The sequence below is a fragment of the Mauremys reevesii genome, linkage group 3 (assembly GCF_016161935.1).
Source record: "Mauremys reevesii isolate NIE-2019 linkage group 3, ASM1616193v1, whole genome shotgun sequence".
In the NCBI taxonomy this organism is placed as follows: Eukaryota; Metazoa; Chordata; order Testudines; family Geoemydidae; genus Mauremys; species Mauremys reevesii.
The window spans coordinates 46811085-46817522 of record NC_052625.1 but is presented as its reverse complement, the minus strand read 5'-3'; the positions used below and the strand labels follow the sequence as shown (position 1 = coordinate 46817522).

General features: G+C 40.0%; 1 long non-coding RNA gene across 1 annotated transcript in view; it reads right to left on the bottom strand.

Moving 5' to 3' along the window:
* Nucleotides 1–464: 464 nt before the first annotated feature.
* LOC120401782 overlaps nt 465–6438 on the bottom strand; it is a 120770-nt gene continuing 114796 nt past the window's right edge. The window contains exon 4 of the long non-coding RNA XR_005596725.1: nt 465–925. This is a non-coding gene — a long non-coding RNA (uncharacterized LOC120401782). The remainder of the gene's footprint in view (nt 926–6438) is intronic.

Below are 6438 nucleotides of genomic sequence, written 5' to 3'. Positions count from 1 at the left end.
GTGGAGAAGGGATTAGTGTGCAACCGTGGAATGAGCAACCCATGGCAATATGGCTCCTAAAACACCAAGTGGCAGGGGTAGGAACCTCAAGAATGCAGTGCAAAGGTTAAGATTTTAAGCTGGGAATGCTCTGCTACTGAATCCTCAGGCTCCAGAGCTGCCTCCTAATTCAGAAGGAATGCAATTCACCAATGTAATTAAACAGAACCTTAATCTTAAACGTACTTTGGTGTGAGAATGGCACTGTTTATTTCACTTGAAACATTCTCACTGAAAGGCGAACACCAGTTCTGCTCCAGTGAGGGCAGCATAAAAGTGATCCGTCCATCAACGGGGAAGAACGAACACAGGTCAGGATAACAAACCAGTTTATGCCTCTGAGCAACACATATTCAAATACATATCACAAACAGCCCACATACAAAAGGGAAAAAATCGTAATGGCCATTTTTAAAATAGGGTCAGCCTGCTGGTTTGCTTAACCGTTACCGCATATTTACAGAAAAGTTAGAGGCATTAGTTGCTTGTGAAGTCAGTATAGAACCAATGTACAATAAGATTGCTATGCTTCAAAGAGCTTCATTGCCCACTGTGGCCCAGTTCATAAATCCAAAGAGCTAGCTCAAACATTCAGTATCTGTTGCAGATAGTTAAGCCTTGACAATCTTGTGCATTTATTGATACAAAGTACTGTTTAGGGCACCTGGGGTAAATATGCCACATACAAGAAATTCTAAAGTCCCTACAAGCTGCTTTTTTAAGCAAGTTATGGCAAACAATGAAAAAGCAAAAAACTCTGGCAGGAATCCATTCCTATATTATTCTGGCATCTCGGTTGCTTTAATACACGGTTCCAAGTGTTGTGTAGCTTTTGATCAGGGTGTTCTTGCTGTAAATTGATACAATACAACTGAAGAACTGTATACTGGAAAAATAAGAAAAAATGTCAAATTGTCAGATTATTTTTTCAGCATCTCAGAACAACAGTATGATTTAGGAGTATTGTTTTGTACTTGGGCTTCATTTAGAGAAATATGTAAAGCTCGGTCCTGCTCCCATTGAAGTCAAAGGGAGTTTGCCATTTACTTTGATGAATGAGCCTTCAATTAATAGTTATTATATTTTTAAAGCACTGTTCATTTTGAAGGGTTTCAAAGAACTTTATGTGCCATGTACTGTAAACAAATGAATCACTTCATATACTATTAACATGCAGCCAGTTCTGGAAAGGAACTTGGCAGATATTTAACAGCACACAGCAATGCTGTGTACTTTTGGAGAGGAAATGAAGAGGAATAGCAGCTCCAACTGAATTTATAGAACTGCAGGGGGTATCTTCATAGCTGGAATGTAATTACCTATATTGGAATTTTCCCAGGATACCATGGTGAATATCCTACTCTTGAAAGAGGGTCATGGAATTTTGGGGGGTGATCAGGATCTCAGTTTTCCTAAAGAAGCCCAAAATATTGGACTTGCAAATATTTCATTTTTAGCAGCTCATTGCCCCTTGGTGCCAAGCGTTGTTCTTGTACTGAAGCAAGCAGGAAGAGTGTCACCTACATGATCGAGCAATACAACTTAACTGTACGACTTCTTATGGTTCTTTTCTATCTGACAACTAATCCCAGTTGCCACTAATAGGTGATCTCATACTCATTGTCTAGAATACGGGTTTGAGGAGCTGATGTTTCTAGGAGATTTTGTGATGGGATCACAGAACAGAATACCAGTGTAGGAGGTAAAACCTGAGAATAGAGATGGGAGACGATTGCAGAAGAAGTGTTGACTCTCAGATGCAAAGCGATGTGCTGGGAAACAGCTCTGCAGGACCAAAGTAAAGGAGAAAACAGAGACAACTCTCATTTCATATCCTGCAATAAACAGACCACTAGAATAAAATTCAAAAGGATAAAAAATCCTTTATTCACACTCTGTAGGAAACAGGAACATAGGAACTGCCATACTTGATCAAACCTATGGTCCATCTAGTTCAATAACCTGTCTTCAACAGTAGCTTGCACCAGATGGTTCAGAGGAAGGTACAAGAAACCCTGTAGAAGGCAGATATGGGATAATCTGCCCACCTGGGGAGTCTCCTCCCTAACTGCTAATACTAAGAGATTGGTATGAGCACGGAACCATAAGGTTTTATATCCCTTCCAAAACTTTTTTTTTTAGTATTTACAGTTATAACTCTGAGTATTCTCGCTATTCTTATAAATGACCAACCCCTCACTGAATCTTACAAAGTATTTCCCTTTATCACATTTGAATTTGTCACCTTACCATTTTATTTCATGCAGGACACATTTAACTAGTTACAGATTTGTTACTTCTGTAACTGTGCAAGAAATACGTGTGTGAAACATTAAATGCACTAGGTCCCCAATTTTAGCAAACATCATTTTATTTCTTAGCTATAATGGGAAAGTCAAGTGTGATAAACTTGTAAATATATTAGGAGTGTATAGAGTTAGAGACCTTCTCTGAATACTACAAAGTAAGAGCACACTTTATGTATTGGAAGGGCTCAGATGTATCACATCCTTATCCTTATGTTTATTTACATAGCACCAAGAGCATGCTAGGTGCTTTCCAGAAAAGGTCTTTGTCCCCAGACAACTTGCAATCTAAATGGACAAGATACAGACAAGGGATGGAACGTCTCAAGGAGCAAGTGAAAGGTCATTATAGTTCAGTATTTGTTATTTAGAAATTTGTTTTGTTTCCATTTTCTTTCCTCTTGTTAACATTTCTTTGCGGGTGAGCACTAGGGTTTATTAAGGTTCCAAGAGGTAAGTTTTAAGGGAGGAACTTTAAATTCAAATATATTCTGGATAAGCTGACTAACATTGTCAAATTGTTTAAAATGATAGACTTTGTTCTTCTCAGGGCAATGTGCTCTTATGTAAAACTCCACCATTTCAGCCAGGTTTAAAAATAGAAGTATTTGGAAAGGCATAACATTTTCAGTCAGTTATTTTACCCAAGCTTTTTTACCCATTTCCTCTTTATATATTGAAAAGCTGAACATTAAGTAGGGCCTGATCCTGAAAACCCTTACTTACACAGATATTCTCACTGGCAATGAATATAAGGAAGTCAATGGGACTACTCACATGAGTAATCCTCCCTAGCCATGCAAGTTAGGGTTTGCAGAATCAGACCCAAAGACGGCAACAGATTCAAAGAGTAGATGCAGGTTAGAAAGAGAAAAGTACAGGTAAAGCTATCAACCTTTCAAGAGCCAGATGTTCTCAATGGAGAGAGACAAGGTTTAAAACAAAACAAAAATCCAATAACGCAGGCAAATTAATGTGAGGAGAGATTCGTTCCTTGACCATACTGTTTTCAATAAACAGTTTCATGAGCTGCTGTTTGTGCTTTTAATAATTGACAGAGATAAAAGTGAGATGGTTGGACATGTGCAGGAGTGAGGTCGATGACAATAGGATAGAAGGGCTTGTAGCATAAACAGATTTTACTCTCTTGCTGAAAAACCCTTGCGATAGATGAGTAATGATGGAAACAGTCATCTCCTGTTCATTTGGTATGTAAGTACTTAAATGAGACACTGGTACAAAGATTATTCTATTGGATATGTTTTGTAAAGCACCAATACATAATTAAAACATTAACAAATCATTTCCCCCTCTGTTTTCTATACTATACTGGTGTTATTATCGGAGATATCACAGGCAGTAAAACCATTACCTAGCAGCTTTTATACTTATATTCTTAGACAGGGACTTTCATTTGAGGCAAAATTTTCCATCTGAAGTCTGAAATCCTATTCAGCTGTTCAGATGTTTCTCACACTTATTCTTAATGTGATTTCTAATTACCTTAATAATGTGCGTTACATAATTGTTTGCTCTCTCAGCTCATATTTTCTTACCACTTGATGGCACAATGAAGCCCTCATGCCAGATTTATGTCATTCCATTTAATTCCCACAGGAACAAATTTATATAATTATAAGCAAAGGATACTGCAGACTAAAGGAAGAGGAGCCTGGCTGTGAGAGCGAGAAGGAGCCAAAAGCTTTCGCAGAGAATACAGGGCAAAAACGCTTTGTGGTTGGACAGTACCTTTCCTCCAGTGAAAACAAAGTACTTTACAAAACACTGAATTCCCACAGAACTTCTAGGGGCTAGAGAAGTAACAACATTTTATAGCTGAGGGAAGGAAAGCACAGAGAGGTTACATGATTTGCTCAATGTCATGCAACCAGTCAGTGACAGTGAAGAAAGCTAGGAATGAAACCTGGTCCTGACTTCCTGTCCACTAGCCACTGAAACACATTTGTCTATCGTCCATCTAGGTATGTGTACGTAGTGTCTAAAGACTGGCATGTTAGTTTTAATGGAGGCATGATACAAAACTAAGTACTAGATCACCTTGAACACACACACAGACAAATTCATAAGTTTCCTCCCTTCCCCAGCATAGTAAAGGACAGCAGCAGTGATGTGCCTTAGAATGATCTGTTCTTTAAACAGCAGCCATGCAAACACATGATTCCTGACTGGAAGCAAAATCAGTATTCCCCACCCCCATAACAGCTTCTCGTCATGTTACATGATTAACTTTAAGAGATGGCTGAATGGGACTTCTGGTGGTTATCATGGGATGGCTGCTGGATGATCCAAGTGCAATGTGTGTGGAGGGCGGGGGTTGGGGGGGTCTCATCTCCTGTTCAGTGGGCAACTGTATAAACAGAACAAAATCACCACCGTTGGCAGTAATTAGCTTCTTTGTTGGCAGTCTCAGCAGAGAGGCTAATGAGGATTCAATAGACATGAGGACTGAACTGTTCTGTCCCCTCCAGCAATGTCCCCTGCAGGTTAGGACTGCAGCGTGTCTGCAGGGCAGCGAGGGGGAACAGGCACTGCCGCTGACTGCTGGGTGGTAAAGCAGAGTATTTCAGTCTTCAGGACAGTCATTCATGTACCTTTTACCACCATGGAATTCACCCAAACATTTAATTTTTTAAAAAATTTCTAATAAGGCTATTTTAAAAACAGAGTGCCGGTCACATAAAAGAGGTTGTACAGACGCTGTAGAAGAGACGTGGCCCATTCAAATAGCCAGTCAATGACTTTTCCCACCCTACTGAGCACAGTATCCTTAGATGCACAATATTTCTTGTCCTCTAAAATATCAAACACATTCAGAGAATATTTAGGATTCAGGTGAGTAAGCCCCATCGGGCAGGCATTTGTTTGTGGTCCCCGCCAGTCACTCCCTGCAGAGTTGCCAAAGGAACTTACATAAATAGACTTGCAATAGTGACTCCAGCATAAAACTGCCTTCTGATTAGTGCACTGATTTGGGCTCCAAAATGTAGCCAATGCATTGAACAGATCAAAAGCTGTGGATCTTTCCCCAAGAGGCAAGGGAGTAAAAAACTGAAGCACTGAGATTTGGGCGAATATGGGAATAAAGGCTTATACAGAGTCTTCATCTTATCTGCAAGCTACAGCCCTAGTTTCTGTGTGCACCCTGTGAGCATTTGGGGCGAACACCAGCCCAAAAGAGATCTTTATCAGGAAACAGAAATTGCCTCAAAAGCCCCTGCGTAACTACCTCCAGACAGAAGAATAGCAAGTATGCATAGCTCTAGGTAATTTAGAATACACACCACAACTTCAAACCTACAGAGACTGTTTCAGAAAGATCTCACCTCCTTGCTAATACACCCTCTATCCCATTTCATCACTGGAGTCCCTTACCCATGCCTGAAAAGTGTCAACATTTGTGAACTTAAGACAGAGGGGCTTTGTAGCTGAATTCCTAATAGCCCTAGCTAATCCATACTGTGTATTGGGAGTTAGTCTTTGCATAAGGGGATCCATTCAACAGTGATTTGGTAGCGGGGTGGAAAATTTGGACTGTGAGGTTAGACAGTTAATTTGCAATACAGTTGTCCATCCAGACTTTGGAGTTTCTTGCTCCTTTTTAATTTAAATCAAGCCATCCAGGGCAGACTGTCCACCTTGCATGTGTTCACTGTCCAGGTTTGTGCATTTCCTGTGTGGGAGGGGGAAGAGTGGATGTGTTTCCTCAGGTGAAGACATTGCTCAACCTTTCATCTGGTCCTGGATTTATCCTCCTGGAGAGGCCAAAGAGATTCTAATAGACCTGCTTAAGGACTACTGTCCAGAAGTACCTGACTGGAGTACCCACGAGGGAAGTGTTACATTAGAGACTTTTCTGGAAAGTGCTGTGAATATGTGACACTAATAATGAACAGTAAAACACAGTTGTAAGGAGTACTTGGTTATTACAAATGGTTAATAATACCATAAAGTAGTGAAACTCAGTGGTGTAATCCTGCAGCCATACCCCTTGATATTTATTTGCAGGACTACATGTAACTAACCTGCCATGAAATGCAATTTCAGTCTGTCATAACAGATTCGCATCAGAATA